The sequence below is a fragment of the Poecile atricapillus genome, chromosome 2 (genome assembly GCF_030490865.1).
Source record: "Poecile atricapillus isolate bPoeAtr1 chromosome 2, bPoeAtr1.hap1, whole genome shotgun sequence".
Taxonomy (NCBI): domain Eukaryota; kingdom Metazoa; phylum Chordata; class Aves; order Passeriformes; family Paridae; genus Poecile; species Poecile atricapillus.
This window is the reverse complement of record NC_081250.1, coordinates 95,455,490-95,469,110: the sequence shown is the minus strand read 5'-3', so window position 1 is coordinate 95,469,110 and position 13,621 is coordinate 95,455,490. Positions and strand designations below refer to the sequence as shown.

At 40.7% G+C, this 13,621-nt stretch overlaps 1 long non-coding RNA gene across 1 annotated transcript; it reads right to left on the bottom strand.

Moving 5' to 3' along the window:
* Positions 1-5,140: 5,140 nt before the first annotated feature.
* On the bottom strand, positions 5,141-13,621 carry LOC131575356 (uncharacterized). Its single transcript, XR_009276762.1, has 3 exons — positions 13,464-13,621; positions 8,595-8,685; positions 5,141-7,128 (listed from the first exon to the last, which is right to left on the bottom strand). It is a non-coding gene; the product is annotated as an uncharacterized LOC131575356 (long non-coding RNA).

The window sequence follows — 13,621 nt, the reverse complement described above, 5'->3', positions numbered from 1 at the left end:
ATTTCATATTTTCCTGCTGTGTATGGAAATGATGGTTGAAATTAACATTTTTTTTTCCTTCTTAAAATTTACCTTAGCTGGATCAGGTTAGTGGGAGGAGAGGGGGAGTATTCCTTTCACAGACAGAGGATGAGAAGGAAGACAGTAAATCTCCCCATGCCAGTTTTACTCGCATCCAGTTTTTCCTGCCTAGTACAGTTAAGTTTTTTAGATACTTTACTTGCATTTCTAATTCAGTTATTCTTCTGAAATTTATTCAAAGGATTTATGCTTATGAAATTATAATATAATGCTGCCTATATGCCAATGAGCTGCAGGCAAAGAAAATAATTTTCTTCAATTTACAGTTATGAGGCTGGAAGAAAATGATGCCTTCTTATCACCTCTTTTTCTTTGTATGCCTCGGTATTTTTTTAAGTCTTCAGAAGGCAGGAGCTGATGATGAATTCTTAAGCAGATCACACTGATAATTGTATTTCAGAACTGTCAGCTCTGTGAAGACTGTCCACGGAGGTGTCTCAGTTCACTTGAGCTATTTGTGTCACTGCTTCTCCAGGAACTCAGCCCTCAATAAAACCCAAATCACTGGGGATATTGTTAAGTCTTCTGAAAGGATTATTAGATCGAAGGAAAATTTATGGATGACACTTTGTAACAATTAATCAGGAAGTGTTGATGAAGTTAAGTTGGTTCTTTATTCTTGAACAGAAAAAAAAAAAATACGCAGCCCCTGTACAAATTGTCAAATGGCCTATTTTGTCACTCGGTTTGATTAATGGACTATTTGGAGTCCCCAAAAAGTCCTAGTACAAATAAAAAAGAATCATAAATATTGAATAAGCTCACAGCATGGTTAACCTTGACTATGTTTTGGAACATTCTTGGAGAAAACTTTGCTATTCAGAAAATAAATTGCTAAGGGGATTAAAAAAAAATAAAAAATTGGAGATTTTGGAAAATGTCACCTACTCAACCTTGTCATCCTGATTAGCCTGTCATGATAAATTAGCTTTAGTTAGCTTTGCAATCAGGTCAGAAATTGCTGGTATAGTACCACATTTTGCAAGTGGGGCTACACCTGGTCCACAAGAGGGGCACAGGATGGCAAGGAAAATACTCCTACTCTTGGTGCTTTGTATGTCAGACAGTGCTGGGACTGCTAACAGGCTATTATCCTTTTGTACAGTAATTTATGGAAATGGAGCCCAAGGAGTGCTGAGAGCATGGGAGTCATGGTGCCATAAGGTTGTTTCTGAAAGGTTGGGTGAAAGATGTCCGGTGATCTGTGTATATGCAAATGACAAGACCAAAGCCTCAGCTGCAGAGAACAGGCACACACACACACACACACACACGCTCACACACACACACACACACACACACACACACACACACACATATTCATGCGTATTCAGGACACGCAGTTTCCATCTTTTCCTCCTGTTCTTCTGTCTCTCTATTTGCAACTCTGGTGCCCTCCTTCCCCCAGAGCTCCCCCCCATTGCTTGATGCAGCTGTTTAGTCCTGACAGGACCGACCAGTCATTTTTGCTAACCTCTGATAGCATCTAGGTCAGCGTGATCCCAAACTGGTTTGCTTTTGTTCTCGGTTAACAAGAAATACAATGCTATTAGTTTAGGCTGGGATTCCACAAAGCTCTTAAACTCCACGTGCTTCACTCCAAGAATGCAAGCAATTCCACCCTTCTCCTTCAGCAGGGCACTTAGCATGGCCAGCTTAAAATTAGGCACATGTGAGACATTTTTGGGCTGAATCAGGCCCTCACTGAGGAGAAATAGTGCCACTTTACATTTTGTTTAGTTGGTCCATTTTTCCAGCATGTGTCATATGCCAGCTCACTACCCCATCTCAGATGGCATACATGCAATAATGTACTTGAAAGCAAGGCTCAGGAAGTGGGAGAGACTGAGAAATCTGTGCAACTATTTCCAATAGCTGTACAATAATAAATGCTCATCAGATTTTGTTAAATCTCTGAATGTACCACAGGAATTCAAACAAGGGAATTGGTTTTTTGTGTCATCCCTTTCCATTTTGAGCTATAAATATTACTTTGCAATTGATTTTTATCCCCAGTTATCCATGATCACAGGTAGCCCTCTGTCTCCCACTGAAGAATCACACTGCAGGAACAGAGAGGGCTGGGCTAGAGGTGGCACATGGTGCATTGGGCACCTGTCTAGGGAAACCAAGGTGATGGCTCCGATTGCTCCCTGTTGCCTTCTGTTGCCATTTGGTCAGTGGTCACCAAAGGGAAATGCTTTTCTCAGAAAGGTCTGCCTCAGAAAAGTAACGACAGGAAAGTTGCAGAGATGGTTTGGTCCATTTTCAGACTTGTACTTCAAACCGGTCATGCAGCATGTGGGAAAGAACAGGGAAGCACCAAGTTTTCAAAGGCTCTGGGTATTTATTTAGGATATACAACTGAAAGTCTTTTATAAAATAGTTCCATAATTATACAGTGCTATGTCCTGTGGTAAAAAAAAATCCCATGGACATTACCAGCCTCAACTGGGCTGGGGTGAGGCAGGAGTTTGGTGGGGAAGATGACAGAGAGGTTCTGCTAAGGAGGGTGCAGTTCAGCCAGCAGGCAGGACTTCCCCCCAGTGCTCTGCTTGGCCACACCACCTCCCTGGAGTAAACACCCTGCTGAAGACATCTTCTTGCAGTTTTCTCAGCAAGGTGTAAAGCCAAGATCTGGCAGTGATTATTAAGGATGGGAAGAGAGGGTGCCAAGATGATGGATCCAGGCTCTTCTCAGTGGTGCCAAGCAGTAGGACAAAAGGCAATGGACAGAATTACAGACCACAGTGTTGTTAGGGTTGAATGGGACCTCTGGAGATCATCTAGACCAACTTCCCTGCCAAGGGAGGATCACCTGGAACAGGATACACAGAAGTGTGTGCAGTTGTGTTTGAAATATCTCCAGAGAGGAAGACTCCACCACCTCTCCAGTCAGCCTGTTTCAGTACTTTGCCACTCTCAATGTAGAGAAGTTCTTCTTCATGTTGAGGTGAAGCTTCTTGTGTTTTAGTTTATGGCTACTGCTCCTCATCCTGTCACTGGGCACCACTGTAAACAGTCTGTCATCATCTTCTTGGCAGCTGCCTTGGAGATTACATGCATTAATGAGATCCCCTCTTCAGTCTTCTCTTCAACTGACTAAGGAGCTCCAGTTCCCACAGTTTCTTCTCATAAGAGATGGTCCAGACCCCAAATCATTCTTTTAGCCCTCCTCTGGACCCTCTCCAGTAGCTCCTTGTCTTTTTTGTCTTGAGGATCCTAAGAACTGGACACAGCACTCCAGATACAGCCTCACTAGGGCACAGTAGAGGGTCAAGATCATCTCCCTTGACCTGCTGGCCAAACTCTTTGCAATGTATTCCACGATCCACTCAAGGAATCCCTGGCCACAAGGACACATTGCCAGCTCATGCCAACTTGTCACCCACCAGGACTCACAGGTTCTTCTTTATGTGCAGGTGACCATGTACTGGAACAGGTTGCCCAGAGAGGGTGTGGAATCTCTCTCACCGGAGATATTCAAGAACCATCTGAACTGAGTAGTCTAGGGGACTCTCCTCGAGCAGGAAGGCTGGATCAGAGCAGGAGGTTGGACCCACTATGGTCCCTTCCAACTTTACAACTTTTATGTGATTCTGAGAATTTTCACCGGAGCTGGGTGATAATTCTGGTTAAATTCCAGTCCTAGTAATTGCACTCTACCTGAAGGAATTCCTGCTGCTGATTCACCTGTGAAAGCCACAGTGGTCCCAGGCAGAGCCACCCAGGGTTGTCACAACAGGCTGCATAACTGGCTTTGGGATGAGGCTCTTTCTTGCTGAATTGCAGGGATTCTTGCTGATGTGTTCTGTGTCGGATTTAGACATTTACTAGGTCAGGGAGACTGAGCGAAACTGAACAGATTGTTCAGCTCAGTTGTTGGCATGGTCACAGGAGAGAGAAAAAACTTGTGCTCCATTTCCTGAGTTGGTTGAGTCTCTGGAGCACATCTAGGACCCAGAGCCTTCTCTTGATAGTGAATAATACCTTCTGTGTCAAATGTAGTACTAAGAGTGCTTAGATCATGATCTCTTTGCTCCTGTAGATGTAAAGTTTTAGGTACTTGGAGGCACCTAAAACCTCCAAGTAGTGGGAAGTTGTGAATCAAATTTGGTGCTAGCAGGACTCACAGGCTGCAGAGCAATGCCTCTACTCTTTGTGCAAGAGATCCTAGAAAATAAGGCACAAGAAAGCAGTGCAGCTAGTGAGAAAGAAAGGCTTTCAGGTGTAGAGGTTATGATGGCCAGTCAAGAACAGGGTGTCTGAGTTTTCTCACTGCATTTAATTTATGGTAAGCAAAACAGCTTCACAAAGGGGATCCCTATTCAAAAAAAGTCAGTATATTTTTGTGGTTAGGACCTTCCGAAAAAGTGTGCAATTGAATCACCTTGGAAGAAATGAATTCAAGTTTATCCCTGCTTGCATCTCAGGCAGGTGCTCAGAACATGTCTTTTTCAGGGCTACCAGACTGAGTCCTCCATGGTACAAGGAAGGGATACCTTGCGCATGAATGTCAGCATGGCTTAAAGATAGACCAGGCAAGTACCACTGCAGTACCCGGTGGTAGGGGTGTGTCTTGCACAAAAGGACACATACATGGAGAACTTGTTGCCTGGAGAACCTTACCACTGCTGGAAGAGATGCAGACCTGGGGCCTCCTTGATACTTTGCTGGTGAGTAGAGGTTTGGAGATGTCAGAATTGGTGATTTTTCATTACCTATCCATGACATGCTTGAGTAAATACTGCAAGGAGTCTTCCAACATATGAACTCATAGGAAGGCTTTTCTTTGCAGCTCCTTTGGAGCAGATCAAAATGCTTCACTTTCTAAAATAAACTGTTCCTTGTGTCTTTTGTAAAGCTGGCAAAAGATTAAGATCAACCTCAGCCCACATTTTCTTCTAACTTTTCCAAACCGACGTTAAAATAAAACACCCTTTACTAAACATTAGTTAGGATTTTTCTTTTGATGACTCTATGCTCCCAAAAGACAGCTCAAATCCAGGAAACATGAGGAAAGATTCCACCACTTGAAGGGTGAAGATTTCATTGTTATTGTTTGCCAGTGAAACAACAATGCATAAGAAAACATGTATACTTAATAATGTTAATTGCATTATAAAGAGCACCAGGCATCCTATAAAAACTTGTTGCCTAAATGTGTCTGTAACAATTTATCAGTAAATGATCTTCATGCAAAAGAGCCAACACAATTAGATGGGGGCTGACTGAGCTCTGCACTCCTTTCACATGCTGTGTAGTAATACAGATCCCCGAGAAAATAAAAAAAGTCCTCAAATCTCAAAATGCTAAATCAGTGGTTTAGCTGTTTCACTAGGGTCCTTTCTGTGTTTATTTGCCATATTTTAGAAAGCATGTTACACATTATTCATTTTTTTACCTTCTCTTCATTCATTGCCTGTGCTATGGTTTGGCTACATGTACCTAAGAGCAAACCCCCTGCAGAAGAATTTGCATTGGCTAGAACTGAATCAACAAATAAGTTTCCTCTGAAAGTGGACATATTTATTCTCCAGGTTAAGGCTGACTTTTATTTATTTATTTATTTTTTTAAGCTTCTTTGACCAACAGGCAAAACCTACTTATGGTAATGAAATAACATTGACTTACCCCACCTCAGTTTTGGTTTTGTGATTACAAGTTAGTGCCTTAATTTAATCTAACCCTTACACCACCATCTGATTTTGAAGATATCAAGTAAATGGCAGGTATATGGTATTCTCCCTTTTAAGAGATACTGTGATTTTATACACTAGGATAACACCTGTGGATCAAGCCACTCTGAGCTTTGGATAACTGCAGAATGGGAGTATCGTGAAGATGTGACAAGAGATTCGCTTATATTTCTTTCCAAGAAAATGTATGTAAGTTTTGGTGGCTGCTTAGTGTTTCTATAGGCTGGAATTGTGTTACTCATGGGATGTGGAATATAATGTTGATTTTGTGTTTTGACTCTTCAATTCTTCTGTTAATGCAAAGAGAGGAGAAAGCAAGAGGCTCTTGCTCTTCACAGATGGGAAGATATTGTCTTTGATCTTAATGCTAGAACTAGTAATTAAATGTTGTTTTCCTGGCTTTTAATGTGTGAATGAGTTGAAAGATGCCCTCAACTAGGCTAACAAGCCATGTGTAGTAGGTGAACGATGTTTTGTGTAGCTCATTCTCGACACATTTATGATATAAAACAAATGTATGAAGGTCTTTTGATCCGTGAGCTAAGGCTGCCTATGTTGACAGAGACAAGGCAGCAGTATCTGGAGGTTTTGTAGAGTATCCACATGTTCTGTTGTCTCCCTGCCTCTACCCTGTTTTTGCTTATCTTTCTGTTTGTTAGGTACAGGGTTTTCTGCTAAAATAGTGTTAATATTCACTTCATGTGAGCTTCACAATTACATCTCCCCTGAGTGGAAATGGCATGGTGAAATCTTTTTAGACCTGTGGTGTCTACATTTGGGCTTGGAAAAAGGGCAGCTTTTATGGCCATGCAGCTGCACAAAAACTACTTGTTTCCTCTTTATCAATGAATGGCACCAAGTGCTCAAAGAATTCAGCAGCTGTATTTTGCTTGGAATTATATGTGAAGGAAAATCCTCCTTCTTGTCATTTTATTTATCATTAACAGCCATTTTAATTTCTTCCCAGAGGCAATTATACTGATATCACCACATCTAAATCAGAAATGACACTGCAGTGGTTATGTTATGTTATGTTGACTGGGCATCACCTAATTTTTAAGTGGCATTCTTGCCCCATCATTGTGATTATATCCCTTTCTAAAAAGTAATGTAAGAAAAGATCTGCATAATAGGAAAACATACATATTAATATATTCCATGACAAACATGTTAACTTTACATATTAATCATGGTAAATAGAAGTCATGTTTTACATTTTTCCTCTTCAGTACACTGTTCTCTTGACAGTTTGCTTTCCCTCTGGTTCTGTTCTTTCCAGTCCTGGTGTACATTCCACTGCCTCTGGTCACCCTGTTAGTTGCAGAAGGAGAAGGCAGGTCACATCTGCCTGGTTAAAAGGAAAAAAAGGAAAAACAGTGTTATTGGATAATGTAACATTGCTGCTCTTCTCACTGCATTCAGGTCTGCATGAAGTGACTCGAACATGTGCAATAAATATATGTGTGTGATAATGAGATTTTTAGTGAAAAATCATCTTGAAAACACAAGGAGCAATTAAGCTTGCTTACTTATACAAGTTAGAATGACAAGATGCCAGTGTTGGTTCTGCTCATCCATATAATAGGGTTCTATTTCCCTGCTTAGCTGTATTGGGAGAAGCATTCGCTGTGAAAACTCTGCCATGGCTCCACCATAAAGCAATCTGCCTTCCTCCCTTTCATATACCATTCATTCTCACACGCGCATCACTGTCCTGATTTCAACTGAGTGCCTGCTAGCAAGCACTTGTATTAGAATAATTTAAGAATTCAATGCAAAGCCTTCATATAACAGTATTTATTTGTATTGGTGTACTCTCTTGTCCAATTTTAATTGAATACTTAAAGATGTCAGTGGGGAGATGTGCAGGTTGCTCACAAATGCTTAATAATGCAATGTGTGGAGTCAACAAATAATGCACCTTTCTTTTGCTATCTTGAAGATTTAGATAGGATATCTTGGATGCTATTGACAAGGAGAGAAGTGTGGAACAATAGGAACATATGATAGTGTTAGATAACAATAGCTATCCTTATGCATCTTGAATTGAATGATGAAGCCATCAATTAGAGAAATAGCCCTCTGAGTATATATCATTGACAAGAAGAATACCAGTACATTGCATTTCTGGATGGAGATCTCAGTGATCTGTAACTCAGAAAGGCAGCGAATAGTATATACAGTCAAACTAATTCTATTACTTTGAAAATCAGAAATCTTTTGCCCATGCTTTTTTGTTTTTGTGGTTTGGTATTTTTTAGCTACAAGATTATTTCAGACACTGAAGGGATTTGTACTTTATATTAATTACTTAAACAGTGCTTTCTCAGTTATTATTTAGATGCCATTCTTCTTCACAGTAAGCATATTTAGCAGACACATTCAGGGCTTAAAGGAGTATGAGGAGCAGTTCTTTCTAGTTGCTTTCTTGTCTCCTAAGTAATTGTTACATACAGGGATGGGGATCCATTCATACCCTACAAACTCTGTTAGAGGCCTTCTCAACAGCAAGGAGCAGACCCAGCATACACTCTATTCCAAAACCTCTATTTTCAACCTAAATTCTCTTGTGTTCTCTTTGTAATGTCTGTTAGTTTCTATGCCTTCTGCACCTCCCAGCTTTGGGTGGGTTTTTGTTTGTTTTGTTTTATTATGTTTTGTTGTTGGGGTTTGCTTTTTTTTTTAATAATCATTAGTATTGTTTTTAGAGGAAAAGCAACAGGAAGAGTCAAAGAGATGGAAGCTGCATTATAATAATTAAGGAATTCCCAGCTTTTACAGTTTCCAGTTATCAGTTTAATTTCTTCTACTTACATTTCAAAGTGAGTAAATATTCCATGGTCAGGGCCAATCTTTACATAGGTTCCAAAATGTACAGCAGCACCATTAGACAGTGAAAATGGTTCTGTAGGAGAATAAAGAAAAAAATATGAGGAAAGACTGTAAAGAGTGTTTTACTAAATATATAATACAATTAAAAGAATGAAAATAAGTATTCATGACCATTAGCTGCACTATTATTATTTTTGGTTGAGGTTTCTTTTCAACATGGACTCCTTTGTGTGAAACCAGCTTTATGATCTAAATGTTTAGGTACTCTTCATGTTTGTTTGCTTATATGCAGTAGGTCATTATATTAAAAAATGGATCCTACCAGGCATGCCAGTGACTGTTGCAGTGAAGAGTTTCTAGAGCCTTAGGGGATAAAAAAAGTCACTGCCTTTCCCAGAAGCATCTGAAAGGGCTAATGAAGTTTGGCAGATCTCAAATGTATTGACAATATATGGCCTGATGAGGGTAAGAAAACGCTCAGGTCTTTCAGGAAAACAGCAGGTAAAAGAAATTGCTGTAGCTTTCCCCCTTCTAAATCTAATCAAATGAAACCACCTACAGGCCAATATGCTTCTTGAGTGCACTTTGCCCTGGAAATAGTGTTGTGCTATCACCCAAAACATAAATAATGCAATAAAAGAAAACGGTTGATGTCTTCTTAATGAGCTATTGTTAAGGCACCCTTCGCTCTTATCTCTTTTCATAGCCTGATGCAAAGAGCAGCATCCAGTGGTCGAGAGAGTATTTTGAATGCTGCTAGGAAAGTACAAATGAGAAAACAGGTTTAATTATACTGCTTACTGCATCTAGGGGTCCATGTGGTTTGACCGGCTGTGTTAGGACACCCTGTAATTTGGAGAAATTCTCTGTGCACTGGCACCATAAATGTACTGCTATCAAAAGGATGGTTAATAATCTAAAGTTGGCTGTTAACATTGCTGGAGCTGGTGTCTATAATTTCAGTGAGTGACCTGAATGACTCTGCAATGAAAGACTGAAATGTCACTCTCCTCCTTTACTTTGTTTGCCTTGAGCAAAGACTGCTCCAGATTGTGTACATCCACAGAGGTCCAAATGATGAAAGGGCAGTGCGTAAGTGTGGATTCAAGGCTCAGCTAAATCTCCCTGCTCTAGCAGAATAGTAGGGAACATGAGGAAGAGGGCATGGGTGAAAAATAGGACGATCTCCTCTGGAGCAGCTTCCACTGTGGCTATCTTTTCCCATCTCTGAGCAAAGTGAGCCTGGCTATAGGGACCTGGCTCTCCCTTGCTCTCTTAGCTGCCAGCCACAAGTAAATCAGACCTGATGCCTGTGGCTAAAGGCAAAGCAAATGGTTTCCATTACCCAGGTATTTATTTTGCACCTGCTGCTGTGACATCTGTGTAATAACAGTTACATATGACAAAAAGTAGTCTGACCTGACTTCAAGTATTTCATTCCTTTTTTTCATTTTGCTGAGTGAGCAAGCAAGCAGAGGACTCATATTCTTCATGGGAGGTAGAACTGTAGAATCATTTAGGTTGGAAAAGACCTTTAAGATCATCAAGGTGCCATAGACCATCCAGCTGAGACACCTGTGGAGTGGCAAGTGCAAAGACCTTTGCTGTCAGGAATCTTAAACCCTTGTTTCCGATGTGCCTCATTGGTACAGCTCAGATGCAGTAAAGGAGTAAAATACTATCGGTAAATTTCAGAAAGTTCAGTATTTGCATTTCATTTGGAAACCTATGACATTTTGGCATATTTTCACTGGAAGGCCAGAGCAAGGCTGATTGAAGATCAGTGTCAGAATTAAAATATACAAGGTACGGAGAGCTGGTGTGCTTCAGAGCAAAGCCAGCCTGCCAGGCACAAAACCAGGGTAACCCTGGGACAGAGCATAGGACTGTTAGGCTTGGTGTGTTTTTTTTTTTAAATACAGCATTGAATGAAGAGATTAATTCAAAAACAACACTCTGAAACTCTTTCTTCTTGGAATGACACAGTCCTTAGAGCAAATATGCTTGTTTCCAGAATCTTTTTCATATTTCCTGATGTACAAATGGCAGGATTGGGGGTTGTTCAACCTTTCCACTTACAGTGTGGTAGATAGGAAAGCACTGGAAGAGCACCATTCTCTGTATTCCCTCTGGTACAGTATGGCTAGCTTTCAAGAACCAAGAAACTTTTCCATCATTTGGATAAGCTTGGATGTCAGTTGTACTCTGGCAAAATTATGGTGAGAAGTTCCAAAAAATCTAAGCCTGAGTGACCATTCCTCTCCAGCCATCTTGATGGCACTATCAGTATTTTGTTTACTGAAAATGTTGAAAGGTACTGCTGCCATTTATATATGTGTGGTAAAGTTCTGACTCTGTTTCTGGAAGCAAAGAAATAATTGCTTTCACCTTCCCACCTTGCATTGTCTGTAATTAGATGAAAATGTGACATAATGTCAGGAAGAGGGAAGAAAATAATCTAGAAAGCAAAGACACTGGCCCTAGTGCTCACTGCAGTATACTTGTGCAGCACTTCCCTTAGATTTAGGACTGTATCTGATTTACATGCGGGGCAAAAAGCCTGAACTCATCTGAGATGAAGCACAGACTTTGGATTTTCTCCAGTCACCTGAACACACCACTATCAACATCCTTTTTTTCCCCCTGCTAAATACAACCCTTGTCTCTGCACCATCTTTTATCTACAGCCCACCACTCATCTTACAGGGTTCTAGTTCTTACCATATGACCCAATGCTTTAATGTTTTGTATTGCTACAGTTTCAGGTTCATGGAAAAGGAGGACTATTTGGCTCTTTCCTCTTTGTGCCATGATGTGTGTCTTGTGACTGCTGAACATAGCAGCTTTCCACAAACAAGAAAGAAAGAAATGCCAAAGAAGTTGCCTCATCACATTAACAGAATAAGAAACACCGCAAATTAACTCACACAGGTGGAAAAGGAACTTGGAGGGTTGTTTTGCTTTCTACCCCACCCTGTAGCTAGAAAAGATCTTGCACATTGTAAAAAGAAATTGTCTGTTTCTGTGGTAAAATGTAAACTGGATATATTTGCCATGAATTTACTCAAATTTTGTTGCAGAACATATAGGCAAAACTCTGCACTTTTTTAGGTTTACATGTATTACAAGACAACTTGACCTACTCCCTGCTGAAAAGGGAGAGAAAAGTCTGAAACACTTCCAACAGCCTCCTTCTCTATTATTATTTTCACCCTTAATTTTTTGGGGGAGTAGGGAGGAAAGCGGAGAGACAGAGGGAGAAGGGATGGGAAAAGAAGCTATCAAGTAAGTCAAGATTAAGTGACTTACAAGAGTGAGGGGAAAAGCTGTTTTTTGAACTAGGACGCACAATAATCTGTCCTTCACAGCCCAATTCATTTAGAGAATACCCAAGAACTGGAGGGTTGTCTTTTCAGCAGTTCCTCCAGAGCAAGGTTTGCTTTGCCACCACCCATCATCCGGGAGCTCAGAGCTCGCAAAGCTGCTGCCATTGCAACCATAGATCTTACAACATCATTGACTTCAAACACTGAACTGAATTTCCCAAGACTTTAGGAGTTATCTGGAGGTCCTGGGAAATTTAACTACAACTTGAGGTTAGGCATGTCTGTATGCTAAAACTGTTTTTTCCAGCAGCATGAACACACACACAGAAACAAGAGCCAGGTTATCCTCAGAGACTGTTTTTACACTGTTTCAAGAGCGTTATTCTTGTTCCTCATTTACGTTCCCAGGAGAGGAAACAGACTCAATATCTCTCTTATTTGTAGGCCCTTGTGATAGCAGTTTGAGGTTTCCCAGCTCAGTAAGAAGTCAAATGATCCAGTAACTGACTCTGCATCTCGATTACTGAGTATACAGGAAAAATAATGTATTTTATCCACTTTCATCTGGCTACTCTTGCCACACTCCATGCAGAGAGGAAAGGTACATTATGCTGCTTGTATGCAAGGTTTATTTTGGAAGTAACACAGCCCAAGGAGAACACCTCATTAGGGCTTCAATAAGGGATTACACATAGGTGTCAAGGGGCAAATAAATCAGGTGTTTTCAGCATTATTCTTGTTTAATGTTATGAAATGGTTTTGAAAACTCTGGATGCAAATAAAACTTTCCAATAGGCTGCCAGGAAAAGTCATGCCAATAATGCCATGCCAATGTGACTGGAGTGTTTTTCTTTGTAGCAATCAGACATGCCACACAATGCATTTCTGTGGAGTTCTCTTTCTTGGGTGGTTGAAATCACTTGGCTGGCAGCCTCATGCCCCCCAGCTCACCTGAGGCATGCTGTAATCAGCCAGAACTGTGCTGCATGTCATGTCTTACTGCTTCCAGAAAATATACAAATTTCCTTTCCTTCTATTCCCTTTGTGAATGAGTCCCTTAGGGGTATGGTTTTAAGACAGCGCACAAGAAGTCTTTGCACAGATCCTCGTAACGCATAATGAGATTTGTGTGCCTGCCTACTTTCTCTGAAAATGAACCCTAGAACAGCAGAAGTGACTTGGTCTGGCACTCACTTGGTCCTTTTGACCTCTTGTGACAGAAGAGAAAGAAAACTTCCTTCTCCTTCTCTTTCAGAAAGCCTAGAGGGTAGGTTTTTATGATGTGCTGTCTGGTCTTGCAGTAAACAGACATTTCTTGAGGTTTTTAGAGTCATCAGCTCCAGTTCTGAAGAAAGATGTGGTTGTTCAGCACTTCATGGGATAAACTTGTCTTAAGAGTACAGATGCAACGAGTCTGCATGTCCTAGGACAGAATTTGAATCCAGGGTTTTTGCTTCAAAATGACATCAGAAAACACTCTAAGTCCCAGAGAGGTAACTGCTTATGACAAGTAGAAAAGCCTCACCTGCAGAATAGGTGCCAAGAGCTCATGCTCTTTCCAAGCTTTTTTTTTTTGTTATTACTGCACCCTGCAGTATTCAGTGAAGTGGCTCAGTAAAAATTCCTCTACAAAGACTCATGTAAGCTTCTTGTACTCAGCCCATTTTTAATGTTTTTTTGTAA